General features: G+C 44.1%; 1 pseudogene; it reads right to left on the minus strand.

Moving 5' to 3' along the window:
• Positions 1–22,705: 22,705 nt before the first annotated feature.
• On the minus strand, positions 22,706–22,823 carry LOC124607863 (annotated as a pseudogene).
• Positions 22,824–25,499: the final 2,676 nt, after the last annotated feature.

Raw genomic sequence — 25,499 nt, forward strand, 5'->3', positions numbered from 1 at the left:
TTGCACCATAGCGTTGCAACCTTAACCTATCGCCCAGGGCGAGAGATATAGTCTGCTAACGGCTGTGACGCAGCGTTTCGAATGACCTCACGAAGCCGAGTGACGGCGTATAAGTTGCTATTCGTTCGTCTTGCACAGTTTAAGCCGACGATTTGATCGACAATCGGTGCTGATAACGTGGGACGACTGTGGTGCGTTGTATTTCATCACTCCAGTCATGGTTACTGCGGCAATTAAAAATATCATCACACTTGAAACAGGCCTCATGCCTAAACAATACAAACTGAACGACATTTTGCACTATTGTGATGCTCTGATAATCCACTGACAGATCTGGTCTCAGAATCATTTGGAAAGTTGTACTTAGTAATTCAACCTATACAATCCGGGAAGTTATTCTGACACGGAAGAAATCGCGTATGAGATTTCCCAAGACTCGGTGTTAGGTTCTTCCTCATATATGTAAACGATATTCCTTCAAATATACAAAAGGCAGAATAAGTTTTTTTTGCGGATGACACTAGAATGGTGATCGATCCAAGCATATATATAGAAACAGAAGAAATGGTAAACAATGTTCTTAAAAGCATCACAGACTAATTATCTGCGAACGGTTTCACCTTCCATTTTAAAGAGACACAACATATTCATTTCTGCACATCTGTGCGTCTTAAGTGTAACACATGGTGATAAATAATAAGTAGCATGGAAAATTCAACCATTTTAAGCGTCCGTATTGATGAGAATTTAAACTGGAAAAAGCTCATTCTGAAACTTGTAAAACTACTTAGTTGAACCCCATCTGCACTTTGAATCATAGCAAACCTTCGGGAGAGGGAAATCAATAAACTCACAAATTTTGCGTATTTTCATTCAATAATGCCACGTGGAATAATTCCTGGAGTAATTCACGTTTAAGAAAGAAAATCTTCATAGCTCAGAAACGTGCTCTAAGAATAATATGTGGTGCTCATCCACGATCATGTTGTGGATACCAATTTAAGAACTTGAGCATTGTCACTACTGTTTAACAGTATATTTCCTCCCTCGTGAAGATTGTTGTAAATAACCAACTACAGTACAAAAGCCACAATGAAGTACATAATTACAATACCAAAAGGAAAAATGACATTGATTTCTCGACATTAAAGTTGTTTTCAGCACAAAAAAAGGGTGCACAGTGCTGCAACTAAAATTTTGATCAATTACAGTGGATATAAAATGTCTGATATACAGCAAAATAAAATTTGAAAACAAACTGAAAAAAGTTTCTTCTTGACATCCCCTTCTATTCCATAGAAACTGAGGCGTTCTTCTGGTTCAGATATTTGTTGTCTGTGTCACATTATTCTGGTTCAACAATTTTTTGTCTTTGAAGCTTTTCACCGTATTAGTTGAACACATTTCGATATTGTGCATCTAATTTTCCACTGAAGATATGGCGGAGATTTGTGGATAATATGCTCCCTGGAGTCGAAAAAATAAATTTGCTATCTCTATTTGGTATAATACGGGAGAATTATTCACACAGTTTCTTTGCTAAACCACTGTAATCGACTGACAGTGTATCGCGACAAGTTAGGACAGCATGCGCACCATTCCTGCTATAATAGACAGTGACAGCACAAGAGCAAGGTCAGATAAGTGCACCACAACGCTTTACGTCGAGTCATATTATTCATGCCTCATGCCTCGACGTCAGCACACTATCCTGACCGCGTCATTGCTCTTGTGGGGGAAGAGAATCTGACGGGATCGGAGGCCGGGGCACGATATCGTATTCCAGAGTGCAATTCGCGGCGCCGGATAAAACGATAAAGATACTGCAGAATCCAGTAGGCATCTGAGAAATGGACTTTGGCGTGTAATAACACCTGTCAAGGAAAATGGATTTGTAAAGTCATCACAACGAAATTCTCTTTTAACACTAGAATGCTATACAAATTTTGAACCCTTTCATATTTATACCTTCGTCGATTCGACTGCTACACATACGTTTGTCTATGAAAAAGTTTAAAAGCGACGTAACAGTAGAACTAAAAACCCTTTACTGCATGTAAGTTAAAGAAAAGTACATTTCAGGGTTTACATAGTCTTCCTCTTGCAATTAAAACACAGAAAATCACACTTCATATGTTCATAAACAAAAGGTCGTTGATACATATTTTTAACCCTGGAAACACTATGGAATAAGTACCCAAAAGACAATTGCAACAACTCTTACGCGATAATTTGAGTGATCACGTGCCAGGGGTATTGAAAATAAACAATAGATACCCAAACAATGGAAGAAGGATGTCGTCTGAGAAGCATAACTCAAAAAATTGTAGAATGTCACACGTCTCTAGTGAAATAAGTCGGTACGTGGAAAGTATGGACTTCGTTCATTGTTGGTGTTGTACCAATGGTTTCCAGCAAACTTTTCGTTTTCCCGGCTGTTTGGACATTAGCTCGCCTTTAAGTGTAATGGTAATTGTCTCCAGAGGACAACATTGTAGCTGACTCATGGCAAGCCGCTGAGGAAGTCTTCTTCCTTGAACCGTTGTCACTGCTTTTGTTCTGCACATTTTGCAGGCCAGAATTTTTGGGGCAATAGTTGACTGTTTTTTCTTCTTGTTTTCCCCGACGAACTCTTCCTTCTGAATTTAGGCCACCGTTCCGTTGAGTGTTTCTTCATCCCAGTCTGATAGAGTCGATAGTGTCGTCGGAAAAGATGTCTCCTTCTTCGACGTTGTGGTCTTCGTCAGAAGCATCAGATGATGATATGTTAAGATATGATTCTACTGCACGCGTAACTATCCAATCTGGGTAACTCACCTGAACATGAAAAGGAAAGTTAAGGTATAGGTACAGAGGATAGGCAAAATAATGTGAACAGTGGTAGTAATTGGCTGTTTGTGTTTGACGGTCAGCAACATAGGTAAGGCACGTATCACGCTGCACTGTGTGTGTTCAGTACGAACTAGGCATGAGTGCAGGTTGTTTACGAATAGTGCACACTTCGTATTCGTGTTCAGAGGCCGAGCTCGACGGACAATGAAAGACCTAACAGAGTTCCAAAGAGGGTAGATTGTGGAGGCCAGATTAGCTGGAGCATCAGTAACCAAGACAGCCAACGTATTGAATGTTTCAAGAGCAACTGTTTCTACAGTCATGACAGCCTACACAATACATGGAGAGACATCATCGTGTAAACGTAATAGTGGGTGAAAATCAAATCTAATTGACAGAGATCGTCGTACGCTATCGCGAATTGTGTTAAAACAACATAAAACTATAGCGGCTAAAGTGACAGCAGAGCTCAATAGCCATCTTCGAAACCTGTATCTATCGACACTGTCTGCCGAGAACTCCATAAACAAAATATCCATAGGCAACTTGCTGCCCGAAACCATTAGTGACCACAACCAACGCAAAGAAGCGTAAAATTTGGTTTCAGCAGCATAAATCCTGGACGGCTGATCAGAGGACACGCGTCATACGGTGCGACGAGTCAACGTTTTCGTTATTTCCAACATGTGATGTGGTTTACGTCTGGTGAACGTTAAAAGAAGCATCCAATCCTGATTGCTTTAATCCAACGGACAAGCATGGAGGTGGAAGTGTGATGGTGTGGGCGGCCATATCATGGTATTCTGGTGGTTCCATCATTACTCTCAAATGTAGTGTTACAGCCGATGATTATGTGAACATTTTAGGTCATCAGGTGCACTCCATTATTCGAATTTTGTTCCCCGACAATGATGCCATAGTTCAGGACGATAATACACCCATTCTCACAGCCAGGAAAATAAATCGTGGTAAGAGGAGCATACTGCAGCATCTTTACAGGCCAGTACAGTCCCCGGACTTGAACATTATCGAACCCTTGTGGGCAGTATTGGAGAGCAGACTTCGGAGCAGATTTCCGCCTCCCTCGTCGCTGCAGGAGTTAGAAGAGGTTCTGATCGAAGCGTGGCATAACATTCCACTGGAGACTATACATTCATTATGTGTCAGTATTCCAAGAAGAATCGCAGCTGTATTATGGGCAATTAATAAACGATTCCCAAGTAAGTCCAGCTGTTTGTATTATTTTGCTTATCCGCTGTACATTCGCCCATTTGAAACGAAAAATTCCTTTTCAATAAAAATCCAATCAGATAGCTGTAGCAAACTGGTCGCTCATTGTTAAACGTAATGACGACGAAGCAACATTTACGTGTACGCCTATATCAATGTCGATTCGACGCTGTAATTTCGGGACGAAATAGGGTTTACCTGATCGAAGAGCGGAATCACAGAGCCAATCAGACCCCACGAAACCAAGAGAGGGGTTATTAAAGGGGAATGTGTTCGTCGAACCGACTACTGGTAGTAACAAAAAAAAATGTAAATGTGTGACTAGGGCCTCCCATCTGGTAGACCGTTCGCCAGGTGCAGGTCTTTCGATTTGACGCCACTTCGGCGACTTGCGCGTCGATGGGGAGGAAACGATGATGATTAAAACAACACAACACCGAGTCCTCGAGCGGAGAAAATCTCCGACCCAGGCGGGAATCGAACCCGGCCCTAAGGAATGACATTCTGTCGCGCTTACCAGCCAGCTACCGGAGGCGGACGACTACCGGTAGTGTTCTAGGGTTAAACACGGAGGAGTTGAAACATACGACTACTAGTGCGTTTCCCGCGTCAGTGGATACGAATCGGCGCCGGCTACGAAGGCGCGACTGCTTAGCAAACGTACGGTCACCAAGGAGAAGCTCCTCTACGGAGTAACGTTTACCGAGGACATTAGCAATCGAGCTGATTAAACGATAATATATTCGCCGACGAATCAGTGCTGTAATGGGGGAACAATGATGCAGTGCGAGTGTACACGCCACAAAGAACCCGTCCCGATTCCAAATACGTCCACGAGTCATCTCGCCGTGGCTGTGTATCTGTGGCAGTTCGAGGCTGAATGTGTTCCTATGGATGTGGAATGTAGAATAGACAGTCGACTTGCTGCTGCCAAGTATATCCACAAAAAGAATGATATCATGGGACCATCACTGCGACAACTACATCTTTTCCCAGCAGGACCAGTCGGTCCGCAGTACACGTCAGCAACGGTGCAGGCGAGGTTTGCAGAACAGAATGAGATTTCTCATGTCGATTGGTCTTCTTCTGCACCATATCTTAACCCTATTAGATAAGCATGGGAGTACATAAAACAGACCATGCGACAGAAGTGGCCCAACCTTTCCCCCTCCCCCTCCTCCCCCACCCAATCAAAGATCCTTGATGACTTTTGCAACGGTATCCTAACTGCCTCGGAGGATGTGGCAGAAAATAGGAGATTTTTCGCCCACTTCCTAGACTCTATTCCTCGCCGATTGGAGTGAAGAGGTATTAAGTTGTAAGATGGCAGATTAAATGAATGTCAAGTTCGCACCTTACGTGAGAGATTTTATACATCGTAACAGGAAGGTGAATATGTCACCTGACATACTTAAGCGAAAATGAGCAGATTTGCCTATTAAAACGTACAGTATGCAATGCAGAGGGATGACACTCAGTCAACGGTATTAACACACCGAACCTAAATCCTGCATGTCAATGAGAAACAGAAGAAAAAAAATCTGCTGGAGGAAACGTCTTAGTTTGGGAGCAGATGCGAGTTGTGACATCACGGTCTGAGTACAACGGAATGCTCTTAAAGCACCGTGGCGAGGGACAACGAATGCGCTGTGTGTCTCATCGAAGAGGGCAGGTAGCGAGGCAGCGGCGTGCTATGGAGAGAATCTTTAAAAAAAAACTGCGTTGGGGAATTTCCAGATGGAAACAAGCAGACCAGCGACGCAGTCGATTACGTGAATGGCACGGGGTACACAGGTGACGTAAGCATGTAATTTTTTTGGCGTCTGGAGAGTGCACAAAATGTCATATTGGCTTAAATGAACTGCGAAGCAGTAAAGTGCCGAAATTTCGACGAAGCTTGATGGTAGGTCCTTTGTGACTGGCAGAGAGAATTTCCACAAAATGAAAGGAATGCTTCTGTTGCTCAGAAAAAACCGTGACACGGATCATGAAAGGATCCTGGTGGGGGACGGTTTTGCTACGAGAAACACAAGACCGACAATTTAGGGGACTCTCCTCTCAACCAGCATTAAGTGCAGAACAGGGTGCATCACGCTCTGTATGATGCAAAGGAGGAATTTTGTGTGAACATTGCGTTAACTTCGGCTAGATATTAACTGTAGCATCGTTGAGCTCCAACAGCAGAGAAACGAAACAGCCAAGTAGTTAAATGTTCTTGCGAGAATTGAGGGCATTGTAATATGCACGCTGGTCCAGCAATGCGCGTGCATATCGCTATATTCCAAGATTAGGGATGAGTACATGTTTTCTCGCCTAACGAGAAACATAGGAGAGTTCCTGCTGACAAAATTAGCAAAGATTTTGATTAGCTTTTATAGGACTTTCAGAGGACGAGAGCAGCCATGCAGCTGGCAGCTCATCGCAGCTAAGGTAAATACCGCGTGCAGAGGCATAAACTTGTTGGTTCACCAGCTTGCGTCCACTGTAAACTCGAGCAACCTTGAGTAATCTTTTGTTCAGCTTGTCACAAAAACTAACCATCTTCTGTAGACTTACTAAATAGTACCGAACTTAGAACCGAATCGGGTGATTTGTCATAATATAGGCCAACTTCAAGACGTAGTAGTAAGAATAATTTTGTAGAGAATCTTCTGGTTAAAATTTCATATTGTTATGTTTGGAGTTATTTCGATTAAACAAGACGAAATGCGTTATCTTGACAACTGTCCTAACATTGTCATGTAACAACCTATGTAAACCCGTGTACTTCTTTCACAATAATCTTGAATTAAAAACAATTTGTGTACAGCTAAACATCATTGTGCTCAGTCATAGAACAAGGGTCCACTCCTAACACCAATCGTTTATTCTATAGACACTAACGGACTCACAGGGTGTTTTTGCTGATGTCTGATGACAGAGAATTGGAGTGGAGTGTCAGAAAGTTGTAAGGGAGCTACATGCTGTGCCCCTTTGAGGACCGAAAACACCTTAGTCAGAATAGTGAACTGTTCGTTCTGTTAATTCGGTGGTTTCTACTGATTAAACAAATTAACGAAACAACACAAAACACTTCATTATGTCACATACAAGTAAAACGTTGTCGCGAATGCATTATGCTAAAGGTGCGAACATTCAGATACTTTTTACCGCCCCTGACTCTACATCAAAATGACGTGCATTCACTTTCTCTACAGTGCTATGAATGATGAGGCGCAGTTTTCTTGCGTGTTTTTAGAATGTACGTCTTTATGCTTAATCTCAAAAATGTGTTAGTCCTTTTACTGCACCCACAATTACAAGTGTTCTTTGCTTTTGTGGACGGATCTGTACAGCCTGTATTGTGACTGATTCTTCGGTGGACTTCCTGATTTCTTATCGTATCAGTCGTCTTATTTTTCAGCTTCTTTCTGTAACGCCGTATCCCATCGCATCTTCGATGCTTTTCTTTTCCGATTTTAAACACAGTCAGTGAATAACTTCCACGCAATGGTTTGCACCAAATGTACTTTCTCAGAAACTGCTTTTGTAAATCACAAGGTCTACGTTCGTTAGAAGTGTAATTCCTTGTTACGTCCGTAGGAGTTCCTTCACTTCGACTGCTTCCTGGTTTCCAGTTTCGGTATTTAACTTTATCGCTAATCTCATCTGAGCTGTATCTTATTACTTTCGCCTTTCTTTTATTTAGTAGTAGGCTATTTTATTTTCTGTACTCATTATATTATTCATTCCACTGACCTACTATTTCTTCTCACATTCATGCAGGACAGAATTATCATCGTCGAATCTGTTCATTGATATCTTTACATCATGACAGTCAATTCTGTACCTGAACCTTTCTTTTGCTTACGTTATTGCTTCTTCGATGAGTAAGCTGAACAGTAGGGAAGAAAGATTGCATCCCTGCCTAACTCAGTTTTTAATTCGAAGACTTTTCTCTTGGTCTTTCGTTCTCACTGCTTCCTTTTACTTCTTGTACATGTTGAATATTACTCATATTTTTGTATAGTTCATACTTATTTTTCTTAGAATTTCAAATATCTTGTACTGTTTTACGTCGTCGAAGAGTTTCTATAAGACGACGAATCCTATACGTTCGTGTTGCTTCTGTTAGTAGTGCAGAGTTTGAACTGTTTCTCTGGTGGATTTGCCATTCCTAAGGCCAAACTAAGACATCCTAATTCTCCTTTCCCAGCAATTCTATAAATTACTTGCGCTCCGATGAGCCATTTAGAAACACGAACTGTAATGCGGATTATGGCTATAGAAGAACTACTTACCCTATCTTACCACCTAGTCTTCACTTTGAAGTTACCTACAGTGCAGTTGCCCCCTTTGGGCGGAAACAGTGGGTGGTCTTTGGACTAGTGGTGAAATGAATATGGAGTACGGGTCAATATTCAGTACTTCAGATCAACTACTTGCGTCATAGCATTCTGTGAAGAATGTCTTTTAGAGCTGCTGCTTGGTTGGTTTGCAATGCAGCAGTACAAAACAATAACCGCTGCACTGCCGTCTCACCAGAAGATGTTGGTAAGACTTTCCGGTAACTGGCTGTCTCGGAAAAGCATAAGGTACAAAAAACATATCATCCAACCTAACATGAAATTCGCGTCTGAACTTAAAACATAGAACCTTCGATATATTAGTTAACAGAAAAACGGATGGATCCCTGGGTCACACTGTATCAACTCACGAACGTTGACCTTTGTCTTCACATCTGAGCCCATTACTACGCGTCATGAAGAAATTCGTTACTAAAGACTCCAGCCCGTAGAGCTCTAACACGTTGAGACAAAAGTAGCGTTGTCGAAGAATTTCAGCTACGACGAGAAGTGTTCCAGCGGGAAGGCTGGATCGTCAAATTGAGCGGGCGTTGCAGTCAACATCACGAATGCCTGAGAAAGAGGTGGAGACTGAGACGGAGAAAGAGAAGCCAAGAATCGCTTAGTTAACTCATGTTGGGCCAGTGTCCGGAAATATCGGTAGACGCCTTTGGCAACATGGCATCCAGTGTATTTCGCTCCCTTCAACAAAGACGAAAAGTGTTCGCGGTAATGTTAAAGGCGGTCTAAGTCTCTGAAGGCCGGACGTGTACCATGGGAATGTGCCACGCCTAATGTTGGGCAGACTATTACAGCAGGCGAGGAGAGATGCAACGGGCATCCGCTCCCCGAGTAAATCAGCCAAACGTATCTGCTGTCACAGACCACTGCCTCGAATATAATCATGACATGAAATATGGCGAGACCAGTTTATGTGACGTGTAATTAAAGAGTCTGTCGAACAGAAGGTGTCGGAAAACCTAATAAACATGGATGAAGGCTAAAATTTAAATGATGCTTGGGGTACGAGACACAGCGTATTAAGGTCTCACCGGCCTTCACATCTACTGGAGCCGGGAGGGGGCTGAGAAACTTCGAGTTTGGCAGAGTATCAGTATGGGCTCTGAGAAGAAAAAGAACATCGAAGGACGCAGTGGGTGTCGGGAGTCGAACTCCCAGTTAGCTATAAGTAGCAGCTCGGGAACAACACTATTCACAATCAGATTGGAGTCCAGGCAGAGAGAATACTTAAAACCTCACAGCGCAAGGAGAAGACAACGGGGTCAGTTGCTGAAATATTAAACAAAATAACTAAAACAACAAATCTGCTGAATACCCGGAAGCAAACCATAGTTCTGTACCAGAGAAATTTGAAATATGACCTTACTTGTTTTGCGTTATGCCACTGACAGAGTTCTATGGGTTGCTTGCCTATGTAGTGTTGTATCCTAGTTCGTGAATGCTCAGCATGCAAAAAAATTCACATACGGAATGTATACTTAGACCTAGGACTGTTGAAGGTTTCAAAAATATCGATATATTAAAAAATCATCGTTATAAGCTCTCAGTATATCTACGATACAATCGATATAACTATACATCGACGAACAAAATATAAAGTACCTGTCTATAAAAATAACGTAGTAAATACACTGCCGGTTTTAGAGCTATATATTGAAGTATTGATTTATTATTACATATTCTGTACATCAACAAGCTAGAAACCTCCCTATCGCCCTTGGAGCAAGAATTGAAAGGAAAACGATGCACGTGCACGCATGGCGATAACCACTTTGCTAAGAGCGGTAACTGCATGTAAGTGCCACAATAAAAGGTGTCGGATGGGTCCGTCATCCCGTTTCGTCACATTTCGGATTTGTCCACAACGTTTCACGTCGACTTGTCAGTTTTTTTCTTTTCTGCCAAAGCCAGCGACCTAGGCGTTTAGTGTCGAAATTGCGCGGTCAAGCTAAACGTTTCGGTTTCTGTTGGTAGCGCCGAGGGCCGATTACGTCAGCATTTCCTTCCACACGTCTCCGCTCACCATAAAGACTAATCTTGTAATTTAGATTGTTGTTCATAATTTTTAGCAACTGCTTTTGAAGAATACATCGGAGATCTTGTTATTCCATTCACACTGCCACCCTCAGCGCAATTGGACTTCTTCTTTGTAGCACCTATACTTGCTTCACACAATCAAAGACAAGGGTTGGGCGCGATGAAAGCTCAAAAACTATTAAGACTTTTGCATTTTCAAAAGAACAACTTCAAATATTTACCTAAAATTGTGAAAAATATAGTATAAAATAAAAATATCAGCATTCGATATTGCCTTTTTCATATTGATATATCAACGCTATACATCGATATTTATTAATGTGTCGATATATCGATATTTGATCGACTTGCTACTTATAACAACGTAGAATGTCATTCGTAAAGTGTCAGCCCCGATAGCTGAGTGGTCGGCGTGACGGATTGCCGTTCTACTGGCCCGGGTTCGGTTCCCGGCTAGGTCGGGGATTTTCTCCGCTCAGGGACTTGGTGTTATGTTGTCTTCATCATCATTTCATCCCCATCCGGCGCACAGGTCGCCCAGTATGGTGTCGAATGGAATGCGACCTGCCCCGTCAGGGACCTCCCGGCCATTGACGCCAAACGCTCATTTCCATTTCCATTCGTAAAGCAATATATTGCATGAAGGACACGCTTTCTAGATCGAACAATAAAATCAACTTGTGTGGAAACTGTAACACATATATATCTAAAGCTCCCGTCATCTGCTTGTGTCAAAACTGTAAGCAAAGAAAGCACAAAAGTTATTAGAAATATGTATAACATACAGACTTCTAAATTAACGCCCAAATGCGTTATACAGACCGATTCAGCTGCCCCATACGATAGGTTTTATGCAACCCACAAGGCCTTCAAAAACCATGTGCGAGATTTTCATATTCTCTCGGTCGGTACGCGCAAACTATTAATCCCACAGAAAAACATGAACAGCGGCTTTCTCTAGGAAATTTAATGTTGCTAAATTTTATACTACAGGAAGCCACGTTTTTCGAGTTACTCAAGAAAAACACGTCTGAACTTTTGTGCGTTTTTCTTGAATAATTAGAAAACTACGGCCTCTACCGAAAACGTATTCCAGTACAAAATTTAACTGCATTAAATTTTATACAAAATGTCCTTCTCACTTTTCGGTAGGACTAGTAGTTTGCGCATTACGAGTGAGAGGATATGAAACTGTTGTGTGTTGTATTTAAAGGTGATGCAGATTGTATAAAACCCAGTGGGTGGCGGAAGCTAAATCACCTCGCATAAATACACCGCCCAACAAGAAATACATTCACCGGCCGAAATATTAGTGAGCCCTTTAAATTACACCCTGGTCGCTATGGAACACTACAGACGGCCTATAACTGGTAGAAGGTTGTCAGCTGGCCACCTAAAGCTGACGAAGTCGTGAGAGTGGAGTAGTGTGTGAGTTACAGTCAACCGCACGAAATAAGGGCAGTAAGATGGTCTGACACAGACACGATGCAGAATGGCACAAAGCAGATATAGTGCTTCGACTTACCTGTGACCAGAGCATGAATGAAATTGCCCGATATGTGGGTCTGGAAAAAACACTGTCCAACGTTTCTACAAGAAAGGGCGTACCACTGTCAGCCATATAACACTGTCATATAAACTTCCTAACCGATAGAAAGCCAGAGGCGAGTTTCACTCTTAATCAATGACAATCGGTTTAAAACTGAGAGGAATTGCTGACATCAGTGAAAACAGACCCGTCCCTATCAGTTTCTGGGTGAAGGGAACTGCGTGCACTGGACACTTGGAAGACTCGTTCTTCGCAAAAAAACCATGGCTCATAGCTGCACATAAATCTGTTCGTCTTCACTGGACCACACCATAGAGATACTGGGCCGCTCCTGACTGGAGACGTGGAGTGTGGTCCAAAGAGTAGCAGTTTATCACATTTTAAATGAAGCGAAGCTTCAAGTGAAACACCAGCTCAGTGAGGAGCTTAAACCACAATACGTGGAGCATCTAGTTCAAGGCTTACGTTGTTCTGTGACGTTTTGGGGGTTTTTGGTACCACGGATTGGGCCCTCTTACTCCAGTTACCGGAACATGAACTAGGGTGTTGCTTTCAATGCTCTCCATGGCTAAATGCTGCACTCTGTTCTACACATTCGTGATGGGTATGCTGTGGTCACTCCTGTCTTTCAAGATGCCAAGAGCAGCCGTTGTTCTGCAAGGATACGTTCCTGATTTGACGATTACTTGGGCACTCTAACGCTCCTCGACAGGCCAGATAAATCGGTCATTCTTAATCCCACAGAATATCGGTGGGAGTATCTCGAGTAGGCCGTGAAAAGAAGCAATCAACATTTGCTATATTTATGGGATCTAATTAGCAATTAATGGCTTCACCCCGATATGCCATACGTGACGGAACTTGTGGACTCTGTTCCTCGCAACTCATGTTTAGTGTTGCTGCCTCTTGATCACTGAGTCCTGAGTTCGATTACCTCCTGTGTCGAAGATCTTCTTCGTTCGCGGACTGGGTGTTTGTGTTGTCTTGATCATTTAGTCTCATCTTCATCGCAAAGACACGCAACTCGCCAGAGTGGCATAAAATAGAAAGTCCTGCAGCATGCGACCGAACAACCACAGACGGCGTCTCCCGGCCAATAATGCCATGCGTTGATTTCAGTTTCAGAGTCGTGTCGAATTTGAGGTGACTAATTTTTTGTGCAGCGACCTTAATATCATTACTCAAGAAAGTTCTATGTAGCTGTGCACAGAAATTAGTGACATTCGTAGTGTTTCAGTAACTGAAGTTTTAGAAATTTAATTTTCAGTTTGTGCGTAACTTTTACAGTTTTGTTAATTGTGGCTTGCTGTTCCTTGTTACAGCCACTTAAGATCTGCACGTAACTTAATTGGATTACTTCAGGCAGGACATTGCTCCAAAAGCCAGAAAAAGCTTGTTTACTAATTAACTTAAAATAGTAGCAGTAGTTGTGTAACCAAACAAAACTCACACAGCACTAAAACAAACAACACCCACATACACTGACCAGCCAGGACATTATGACCACCTGTCTAACAGCCAGAATGTTCGCCTTTGGCACGAATAACGTCAACGACGCCTCGTGGCATGGAAGTAATGAGGTCTTGGTAGGTCGCTGGAAGGAGTTCACACCACATCTGCACACACACGCCACCTAATTCCCGTAATTTCTAGGATGGGAGTAACGAGCTCTTAAGCCACATTCAACACCATCCCAGATGTGTTTGATCGAGTTCAGATCTGGTGAGTAGGGAGGAAGGGAGGAGGGGGGGGGGGGCAGCACATCAACTGGAACTCGCCACTGCTTTCCTCGAACCACTCCATCACGCTCGTGGCCTTGTGACATGGCGCGTTATCTTGTTGAAAAGTGCCACTGCCATCGAGAAATATGAACGTCATGAGGGGCTGTACGTGGTCTGCAACCAGTTTACTCCTTGGCTGTTGTGATGCCTTGGACTAGCTCCACTGGAACCATGGATGCCTACGTGAATATTCAGAGCATAATGGAGCCACCGCCAGCTTGTCTCCCTCCCGCATTACAAATGTCAAGGAGCTATTCCCCTGGAAGACAATGAATTCGCGCTCTTCCATAGGCATGATGAAGAAAGTGTCGGGATTCATGAGACCATGCAACGCTGTGGCACTGTACCAAGGTACTTCATTAGGAGGGTTTGATACACTGTATGTTGAGACACTTGTAGTCGGTCCAGCATTAAAGTCTGACGTTAGTTCCACCACAGTTCGCCGCCTGCTCTGTTTTACTAATCTGTCCAGCCTAAAACGTCCAACAAGTTAAACGAGTATTGGCCGCCCAACGCCACGACTTCTGGACGTGGTTCCACTTTGGTTTCCTCTCGTGTTGGAGACACTCAGCACAGCACTTCTCGAACACCCGGTAGGTCGTGCAGTTTCCGAAATGCTCGTGCCGAGTCTCCGGGCCATCACAATCTGCTCTGGATCAAACTCGGATAGATCACGGGCGTTTCCCGTTTTACACACGGAGAGCACCACGCTTACTGATACTACAGGCACCGTGCGTGTGTCTGACTGCCAGGTGGCGCTGCAGTCGCCTGGATCGATTTATATCCATAGTGTGTCAGTGGTCATAATGTTCTGGCTGATCAGTGTTTATTCGGCTAGATGCGCATGGTCTGAACAAATCAAGTTTCGCCAGGAGTGATGTTCATGTGGATAATGATAATGCGAAGGAAGCATTTGCTAGGTTCACAATAAAAGAAAATGTAATTATGGTGGTGTGGTGGCCTTCAACTACGTACCCTCAGACTCAGAGTTGAAATATTAAAAATTTTGGCTGGTTTCATTGTCTAGGGGCTGGGATACGTCGTTGCCGCATTACAGGCGAAATACTGCTGAGTCTACAGTATACAATACAGACACACACATGAATCGAATGGTCGAAGGTTCCTATCACTCAGAAATTGCGAATTTTGAATGAATGGACATTTATAAATGAAAGATTGCAATTAAATAAAATCTGCAGGTGATACTCTTAACGACTTTAAATGAAGAGTACGATAGTAGACTTACTTATAAGAATGCCGTTTACTACTACGAAACACTTATTGGTGTCGATGGTCCAGCAGTTAAATAAAATATAAGTTGAAGAACAGGGAAACAATAGATTCCTACTGCACATAATTAGTTATGAACGACAACATAGCTCACGAGATATCCACTTTTAAACCCATACACATCTTCACTGCCGAAACCATGGAGATCTCACAAGTTCACAAGTCGGCTCCCAAGCCCACGCGCAAACTGCTCCACTGTTCAAGTCTTTTCGCGACTGTGCGTCCATCGTGCCGTACAGTCCAAGACTCTGCCATGTCCTGTGCAACTCTCTGTGCCCTGTGCGACTGTCTGTGTCCTGTGCGACTGTCTGTGTCCTGTGCGACTCTCTGTGTCCTGTATGACTCTCTGTGTCCTGTGCGACTCTCTGTGTCCTGTGCAACTCTCTGTGTCCTGTGCGACTCTGCCGTGTCCTGTGCGACTCTGCCGTGTCTTGTGCGACTCTGCCGTGTCCTGTGCGACTCTGCCGATCCTGTGCGACTCTCTGTGTCCTGTGCGACTCTCTATGTCCTGTGCGACTCTCTGTGTCCTGCGCGACTCTGCCGTGTCCTGTGCAACTCTGCCGTGTCCTGTGCGACTGTCTGTGTCCTGTGCGACTCTCTGTGTCCTGTGCGACTCTCTGTGTCCTGTGTGACTCTGCCGTGTCCTGTGCGACTCTCTGTGTCCTGTGCGACTCTCTGTGTCCTGTGCGACTCTCTGTGTCCTGTGCGACTCTGCCGTGTCCTGTGCGACTCTGCCGTGTCCTGTGCGACTCTGCCGTGTCCTGTGCGACTCTCAGTGTCCTGTGCGACTCTCTGTGTCCTGTGCGACTCTCTGTGTCATGTGCGACTCTCTGTGTCCTGTGCGACTCTCTGTGTCCTGTGCGACTCTGCCGTGTCCTGTGCGACTCTGCCGTGTCCTGTGCGACTCTGCCGTGTCCTGTGCGACTCTGCCGTGTCCTGTGCGACTCTCTGTGTCCTGTGTGACTCTCTGTGTCCTGTGCGACTCTGCCGTGTCCTGTGCGACTCTGCCGTGTCCTGTGCGACTCTGCCGTGTCCTGTGCGACTCTCTGTGTCCTGTGCGACTCTCTGTGTCCTGTGCGACTCTCTGTGTCATGTGCGACTCTCTGTGTCCTGTGCGACTCTCTGTGTCCTGTGCGACTCTGCCGTGTCCTGTGCGACTCTGCCGTGTCCTGTGCGACTCTGCCGTGTCCTGTGCGACTCTGCCGTGTCCTGTGCGACTCTCTGTGTCCTGTGTGACTCTCTGTGTCCTGTGCGACTCTGCCGTGTCCTGTGCGACTCTGCCGTGTCCTGTGCGACTCTCTGTGTCCTGTGCGACTCTCTGTGTCCTGTGCGACTCTGCCGTGTCCTGTGCGACTCTGCCGTGTCCTGTGCAACTCTCTGTGTCCTGTGCAACTCTCTGTGTCCTGTGCGACTCTCTGTGTCCTGTGCGACTCTCTGTGTCCTGTGCGACTCTCTGTTTCCTGTGCGACTCTCCCCCGCACCGCCCTGTTCAGAACTCCCCCTCCATTCACTTAGTAACGAGCGCTGTGATTGGCGATAGCACTCCCATCATGCCTCCAAGCCAACGCACATTCATAAACATTTTGAAAGACATTCGAAATACTGGACTTACATTTAAATAACTTGAAATTAAATAAATATTTGTATGGCTGGACCATAAACGCACTCTAACACAATTTATTAAATACATAAAGAGATTAAATAAACATATTTCAAAGGAATAGAACAGAAGTAAGCCAGTAGTCTAATGTGTCTGAGCTGTAAATAATTGACCAAAGACATAGATGAATAAATATATTTATAAACATGCTCCTACCGTTTTTTCGTGTCACTGTGGAGTACCCACAGCCTGATGCGATTAGTAGTAACCAGCCACTTTGACCTCCAATAACTTATGTACTATTCAAGTTACCTTCCAGTAATTCATACCAATTTAGGTTTACACCAAAAGCTTTCTAAAGACACGTTGATCGACAAAATCGTATGAATCGTTTATATTTTGGAAATTCGTTGCTGGGTGTTACTGGTTTAATTTGTCGTCAGATGCTAAACTTTAAACTAATAAAGATATTGAAAATCTGTTTACACCATCAGAATCGATTTGCAAATAATAGTAATGTATATGCTTCTTTTTAAGGTGTCATGCTTCCTCTGGCTACTATTAATTTCTATACGAACTGTGAAATGTTTGCCATGATGGTTTCACAAAGTTCGTCATCATTGGCACTATCGCCATACAAGTCTCTTTCATTGACACAGCGTCACCATCGAATTCCCCGGCACGTGGTCACTGGAGCCGGGCTAATGTTCGGCACCACGTGGCTGCCTGCCAACGAGGCCCCACAGTCACCCGTTACACACTACACAGGGATGCTGGACCTGAAGTTCAGTACCGCCGCATGGTGTTGGTGAAGGGACATCTACAAGGTGTTTCTGTAAGAGAGCGGAAAAATTTAACACGACATAGAAGATACTCCACTGAACAGTTTGAGGTAGGGGAGCCTGGGGTCAGAGAATCCAGCATAAGTTAGATAATAGGAATAAAATCACATCACTGTGTACTTTTTCATTTACATTAGTTACAGTTAATTGCAAATACCATCTTTGACACAGTGAACGTACCATTTGTACTGTATCTTACAAAACGTTCTGAAACTGACGGCCGTCAACCTCAATGCAAGCACGACATCGGCGAACAAGATTGTGATGCACCCTGAAAAATATCCCTGGTGTATTTTGAATCACATTACAGGCAGGTACAATTCTGGCAACTAATTCCATCTCTGTATCCACTGGGGTCTGATGGACAACGGACTATAGATATCGCCATAGGAAATAATTATGGGGATTCACATCATGTGACCTCGCAGGCCATGGAATACGACGTCCCCTTCCAGTCTAGCGACCAGGAAATACAACAGTGACACGCTTGTGGGCATCCGCACTGAAGTGAGGTGGTGCATCGTCATGTTGTATCCGCATCTTGTCACGAACAGCCAGGGGTGTTCTGCAGCAAATCAGGTAGAAATCTTTGCACGTGTCTCAAGTACAGTTGGTTATTCAGACGGCTAGCTGGAAGATATGGTTCAATGAGGTTGTCGCCTAGAATGCCTTCCCAGATGGTCACAGCAAAACGTGCTTGGCGATGTGACTCAAAGACAGCGTGAGTGTTTTCCTCATCCCACACTTGGCTGTTCCTGCTGCTCGAAATACCATCACTTTCAAATAAGGCCTCGCCAGTAAACAACACGATTTGGAGGAAATCTACTCAATCAGTCCATTGTTGGAGCAACTACTGACACGACACGACTCTTGGTGCAGAGTCAGTCACAAGCATTGCATAGGCTCGTTTTGGGTGATATTGATGTTTTTGTTGTTCACTAACAAACAATATGGCGAGTACTTGTTGTGTGGTCCGCTGCAACGCGTTCCAGCACCTCCTCTTCAAAGTCGGGTCTGGCGAATGGACCTCATGTTGCCAGGTCCCTAGTTTCTTCTTTCGAATGAAACAGTCTCCCGCATTCGTCGATCGAGAGAAATAAACACTCGTCGTGACGGATGGTGCCTGCCAGTAAGTCGTTCCCTGTACAGCCTTTCGGCAGCGAGAGCACTGCAACGTACTTCCCCATACACAAGGTACATGTGTGAGTTCTTCGATACTGTAATGGTACTGCTCCACCGTATTGTACGGTAAATCTCTTAATAGCGATCAGAAACAATAGGTTTGTCGTTGATTCAGAGCATGGGACAAGTAAAGTAAAGAAAACCTGCATCATGAGATCCTAGTTATCAGGCTCGTTCTCCTTGTTTTCTTTCAGGAAATAAAGGATGTACATGTAAATAAACAGCAGAGTACACGTAAACTCGTATGCATGTTACTTGAAAATAAGCTGGAAAACAGTAATGCTAGATTAAGCGGTTGTCAAGTTTACTTCCATATCTGCGTAAGCTGACTTCTCTGATCCAGGTTCCGTGCATCAAACACTGAGCAACTATGAGAATGTGAATCACATGAAAATAGTCAATTCGTATCACTTCTAATGTGCTGATCGTGAATATCACAAAGACAATTCAAAATTAGCTCTAGTTTTCATTTTACACTGTTTTATTACCGTGAGATAATTGTATACGGATTTTTTATGTTAAGTTTGAAATCAAATGTTACGATAGTTTGTCAAAATCATAATAACTATTAACAATGGATCATATTGTTGTTCCTGGTCCTACTTATGTGCAATATTTTTGATATAAATATTTTGATAGCAATTTTAGTGATCTTTATGTCTCCCTCCTCTTCAACTTCAGCGAATTTATTAATGCTTGTAATAATTTTTGCACATTTGTTTCCAGATTAACTGCCGGTTGTTGAAGTTTACTGCTACTGGAGTGAACAAAAATGCCACAAGTTTGTGTTAACAGCGGATTTTGGTATGTGTGTGGAGAAGTGACATTTGTTTCACAAAAACAGCAAACAACTCTATTTATTGAAAAAGCGCGGTGCGGCGCGGACCGGCTTCGAGACCCGGTGGCTACCGAATCTGTCTGCGGACGGCGCTGCCTTCAGATCGGAGCGTTCCTCACCTATTTTTGTCAATTATTGGATGACGGGTCCGAAACTCACTGAAACGGTGCGACAAGACGACGCCTCCACTCTTCTGATAACCCGAGAAGAATTCATGAGTGGAATACGCCAAGAAAGACTGCAATCGCATATAGAGCTAAATATTTATGAAGATGATGATTTTGTGTCATTTTATACTGAAATAAACATAACTAACTCAAAATCATGCAATTTACACATTTTCACTTCAGTGTCCTGCTACATTTTTGCACGCTCTTATGGAAACACCCTGCATATTTACTCTTTCCTGTTTTCTTTTTCTTCTCGCCTTAAAACATGCCATAAATATACAATTTCCATTTCTAAATTCATGTATTTCTCTTTAAAAAGCAAGTGCAATTGCTGTGAGTAAATAACAGAAAACACTAAAGAGCTGACAAAAGAACTACACATAGCTACATGGTGCTGCATGGGCAACAGTGCACGAAGCCTCATCTGCATAGCGTAATTTTGCTTCTCGGTGGTCGTCATGGGTGCTGGCTAAGAGGTCTGTCTGGAGCACTACAGCCTGTAAAAAGCAATAAGATGGCAGACCTAGTAGCCACAATGAAATTTGTAAAAAAATAAAAATAAAAAAAAAGAGTTCTGGTCATATTGACGCAAACAGTGTATCAGTCAAGCAGACGCCAGTAGAAAATCAACGTGAATACGTTGGTCCTACTGCAACTTAAACACGGCACTAGGAAAGAAAAGATGGAAGAGTTAGGTTTAACGTCCCGTCGGCAACGAAGTTGTTAGAGACGTATCCCAGTAGGGAAAGGACAGGCAAGGAAACTGGCCGAGGCCTTGCAAAAGGATTCACGGAAAACCTGTAGGTAGTAAGGAAACACTGTAGGACTGACTGCTTGAACACAAATGCAGGTGTTAGCCGAGCCTGCAGCGGGCTCTGTTGTATTTGACCTCTTACAGCAACTATCCAATGCCGTCAATACGTTGCAAGCGTCAGCCGTGGTTAGAGCAGAGCTCTATGTAGTTGGGAGTGCGGTATGTCGGAGCTGAGTGAATTAGAATCAGCGCAAATTGTTGGTGCTCGTACGGTGGTCCTTACGTAGCCAAATTAGCCGAAGTGCTCGGTGTTTTGACAAGCACCGTATCGATCTATACCGAATACGGGGAAAGCAGAGAAACATCATCCGCTAAGTCACAACGCGGACGAAATTTTTTGTCGAGTGATTGTGACACAGGTTCATTCGAGTAGAATGAGACAAAAATAAGAGGACAACAGCTGCATAAAAATGGTTCAAATGGCTCTAAGCACTATGGGACTTACCATATGAGGTCATCAGTCGCCTAGATGGTTCAAATGGCTCTGAGCACTATGGGACTAAACATCTATGGTCATCAGTCCCCTAGAACTTACAACTACTTAAACCTAACTAACCTAAGGACATCACAAACATCCATGCCTGAGGCAGAATTCGAACCTGCGACCGTAGCAGCCCCGTGGTTCCAGACTGAAGCGCCTAGAACCGCTCGGCCACCTCGGCCGGCGTTATGTCGGAGCTGAGTGAGTTAGATTCAGCGAAAATTGTTGGTGCTCGTACGGTGACTCCTTACGTAACCAAAGTAGCCGAAGTGTTTGGTGTTTTGAGAAGCACCGTATCGAAAATATACACCGAATACAGGCGAAATTTTTTGTCGAGTGGTTGTGACAGAGGTTCATTCAAGTGGAATGAGACAAAAATAACAGGACAGCAGGTGCAAAAGTCACTGTAGAACTGAATGGCGCACTGCGAAACCTGCCAGCACCAAACCAACACGAAGGATTCTACATTTGCTCCGAACTGCAGGACGAGCTGGATTCTAAAAACACTCATCAGTGATGCAAATGCTCGCAATACGAGAACGTGGAGCAAAAGTCACAATCCTGGACTGTAGAGTAATGGAAAGAAGTCATTTGGTAGGGTGAGACTTGTTTCATACTGTTTGCAACATCTGGCCGAATGTACGTACCGGCGGCACAAGCCTACCATTCAGACTGCTTGCTGTCGAGGATGAAACATGGCAGGGACTCGGTGATGATTTGAGCAGCCATGCCTTGGTATTCCATGGGCCCAGTGGTAACTCTGCAAGATCGCGTTACTGCTAAGGACTATTCCATCATTTTGTCTGATCAGGCCTACTCCATGGTACAATATTTGTTTCCCAAAGGCTATGCTCTGTTCCAAGGGAGCCTACTCACGCCGCAGGACTGTTTTGTAAGCTTGAGGATAAAGTGTGGCACGCCCCATGACCTCAACGGTCACCAGATCACAGTATTATGGAGCCTTTGTGGCGTAATTTGAAGGGAAGTGTCCACGCGCAAGCTACGGTCGCGAGGTTCGAATTCTGCCTCGGGCATATATGTGTGTCATGTCGTTAGGTTTAAGTAGTTCTAAATCTAGGTGACTGATGACCTCAGATGTTAAATCCCATAGTGCTTAGAGCCATTTCAACCATTTAAGGGAAGTGGGAGTGATCGCTATCCATTTACATTATTGTTGCCTGAACTGAGAATGGTACAAGATTCCCTTGAAAACGAAAAAAGACCTTATTAATCCATTGGGGGACGACTGGAAGCATTCTGAATGCCAACGGGGTTTTCTGCACCGTATTGGGCATATTAATGTGTTGGTTTAAAGCTTTTCCTTTTTTTTGTCCACTTGCTTTAGGTGCTCACCTCTGTCGTAAAATAACCTCGCTAGGTTGACCCGGGATTCTTCAACGCTTGAGCTGAAGCAGCAGTGAGTCGAATAGAAGTTGATGATCAACGTCATACAGCAGTAAACCAGTGCAGTAGCCAGTCCGTTCGAGGTTTAAAACTAAACTAAACTCCGCCGGAACAGGCCATGAAGGTCTAACGGTACCGCCAGGCCGCCGTGTCATCCTCAACACACTGGCGTCACCGGATGAGGATATGGAGGGGCATCTGGTCAACAGACAGTTCTCCCTGCCGTATGTCAGTTTACAAGACCGTAGCCGCTACTTATCAACCAAGTAGCTCCTCAGTTTGCCTCACAAGGGCTGAGTGCACCCCACTTGCCAACAGCGCTCGGCAGACCGGATGGTCACCCATCCAAGTACTAGCCCAGTCCGACAACGCTTAACTTCGGTGATCTGACGGGAACTGGTGTTACCACTGCGGCAAGGCCGTTGACCCGGTAGTGGTTTACAGCTGTTTTTTTTTAGTTGCCCTCTCTTAAGACATTTTATTGGTTTTATTGTTTCATTTTCTAACAGTCAAGCACGGCTTGCATCCAGTTTATTATTCCAGTTACGACCTGTTTACTGCTGTTACTCAAGCGTTAACGGCTCAGATATCACTGCAGCCATTCAGTTCTCTACTTACTGAGACACTTAACTTTTTTTTATTCACTGAAACAGTTTGTTCTGTTACTCGGTAATGTAGTGTGCTACGCTCGTAAAACTTTTCTAATTATTTGTTGCTTTCCGCAGCTTTCAGAGTTTTATTGTGCTCCTGTTTCCTGAAGTTCATCATAACGTCTTACGCTATTCGTACAGGACCTTCATTTGTCCATACCGATTGAGAACTGTTTTGAATGCCAAGGGTTTTCCTGCACCCTATTAGGCACAGTAATGTGTTGCGTCTCTGGTATTCCCATATTTTTGGTCACCCCTTGTAGATCTGGACTGCTGGAGGCGGATTTGAATCACCGTCCACCCGACTACGAGTCCAGTTTCTGAACTGCTTCGGTACGGCGCGCCGGTTTGACATATTGTCTGAGCGCGTGAAGTAAATAGCGCTCTGTCACGCTTTGAGACGTGTTACTTTTACTCTTCCGCTCTCTCCTACACAACCCACGCACCTTGGAGACACGGTCGTGTGGAACGACGTCCATAAGGTGGTTACAGCATCGGTGATTCCAGCCGTAAATGGAAATAATAAGAGGGGCAGGAAGATTTTTCTGTTTAGCAAGAGTGACGAAAAGCAGATTTCGGAGTACTTGACAGCTCAACACAAAAGTTTTATCTCAAGTACAGATAGTGTAGAGGATCAGTGCACGGGGTTCAGGACCATCGTATGATATGCATTGGCTGAGTATGTGTCAAGCAGGATCGTGAGAGATGGAAAAAAGCCACCGTGGTACAACAACCGAGTTAGAAAGCTGCTACGGAAGCAAAGGGAACTTCACAGCAAACATAAACATAGTCAAAGCCTTGCAGACAAACAAAAATTACACGAAGCGAAATGTAGTGTGAGGAGGGCTATGCGAGAGCGTTCAACGAATTCGAAAGTAAAGTTCTGTGTAATGACTTGGCAGAAAATCCTAAGAAATTTTGGTCCTATGTCAAAGCGGTAGGTGGATCAAAACAAAATGTCCAGACACTCTGTGACCAAAATGGTACTGGAACAGAAGATGACAGACTAAAGGCCGAAATACTAAATGTCTTTTTCCAAAGCTGTTTCACAGAGGAAGACTGCACTGTAGTTCCTTCTCTAGATTGTCGCACAGATGATAAAATGGTAGATATCGAAATAGACGACAGAGGGATAGAGAAACAAACTCGCTCAAAAGAGGAAAGGCCGCTGGACCTGATGGGATACCAGTTCGATTTTACACAGAGTAAGGGAAGGAACTTGCCCCCCTTCTTGCAGCGGTGTACCGTAGGTCGCTAGAAGAACGTAGCGTTCCAAAAGATTGGAAAAGGGCACAGGTCATCCCCGTTTTCAAGAAGGAACGTCGAACAGATGTGCAGAACGATAGACCTATATCTCTAACGTCGATCAGTTGTAGAATTTTGGAACACGTATTATGTTCGAGTGTAATGACTTTTCTGGAGACTGAAAATCTATTCTGTAGGAATCAGCATGGGTTTCGAAAAAGACGATCGTGTGAAACCCAGCTCGCGCTACTCGTCCATGAGACTCAGAGGGTCATAGACACGGGTTGCCAGGTAGATGCCGTGTTTCTTGACTTCCGCAAGGGGTTCGATACAGTTCACCACAGTCGTTTAATGAACAAAGTAGGAGCATATGGACTATCAGACCAATTGTGCGATTGGATTGAAGAGTTCCTAGATAACAGAACGCAGCATGTCATTCTCAATAGAGAGAAGTCTTCCGAAGTAAGAGTGATTTCAGGTGTGCCGCAGGGGAGTGTCGTAGGACCATTGCTATTCGCAGTATACATAAATGACCTTGTGGATGACATCGGAAGTTCACTGAGGCTTTTTGCGGATGATGGTGTAGTATATCGAGAGGTTGTAACAATGGAAAATTGTACTTAAATGCAGGAGCATCTGCAACGAATTGACGCATGGTGCAGAGAATGGCAATTGAATCTCAGTGTAGACAAGTGTACGAATACATAGAAAGAAAGATCCTTCATCATTTAGCTACAAAATAGCAGGTCAGCAACTGGAAGCAGTTAATTCCATAAATTATCTGGGAGTATGCAGTAGGAGTGATTTAAAATGGAATGATGATATAAAGTTGATCGTCGGTAAAGCAGATGCCAGACTGGGCTTCATTGGAAGAATCCTAAGGAAAAGCAATCCGAAAATAAAGGAAGTAGGTTACAGTACGCTTGTTCGCCCACTGCTTGAATACTGCTCACCGGTGTGGGATCCGTGCCAGAAAGGGTTGATAGAAGAGATAGAGAAGATCCAACGGAGAGCAGCGCGCTTCGTTACAGGATCATTTAGTAATCGCGAAAGCGTTATGGAGATGATAGATAAACTCCAGTGGAAGACACTGCAGGAGAGACGCTCAGTAGCTCGGTACGGGCTTTTGTCAAAGTTTCGAGAACATACCTTCACCGAGGAGTCAAGCAGTATGTTGTTCCCTCCTACGTATATGTCGCGAAGAGACC

The sequence above is a fragment of the Schistocerca americana genome, chromosome 3 (genome assembly GCF_021461395.2).
Source record: "Schistocerca americana isolate TAMUIC-IGC-003095 chromosome 3, iqSchAmer2.1, whole genome shotgun sequence".
In the NCBI taxonomy this organism is placed as follows: domain Eukaryota; kingdom Metazoa; phylum Arthropoda; class Insecta; order Orthoptera; family Acrididae; genus Schistocerca; species Schistocerca americana.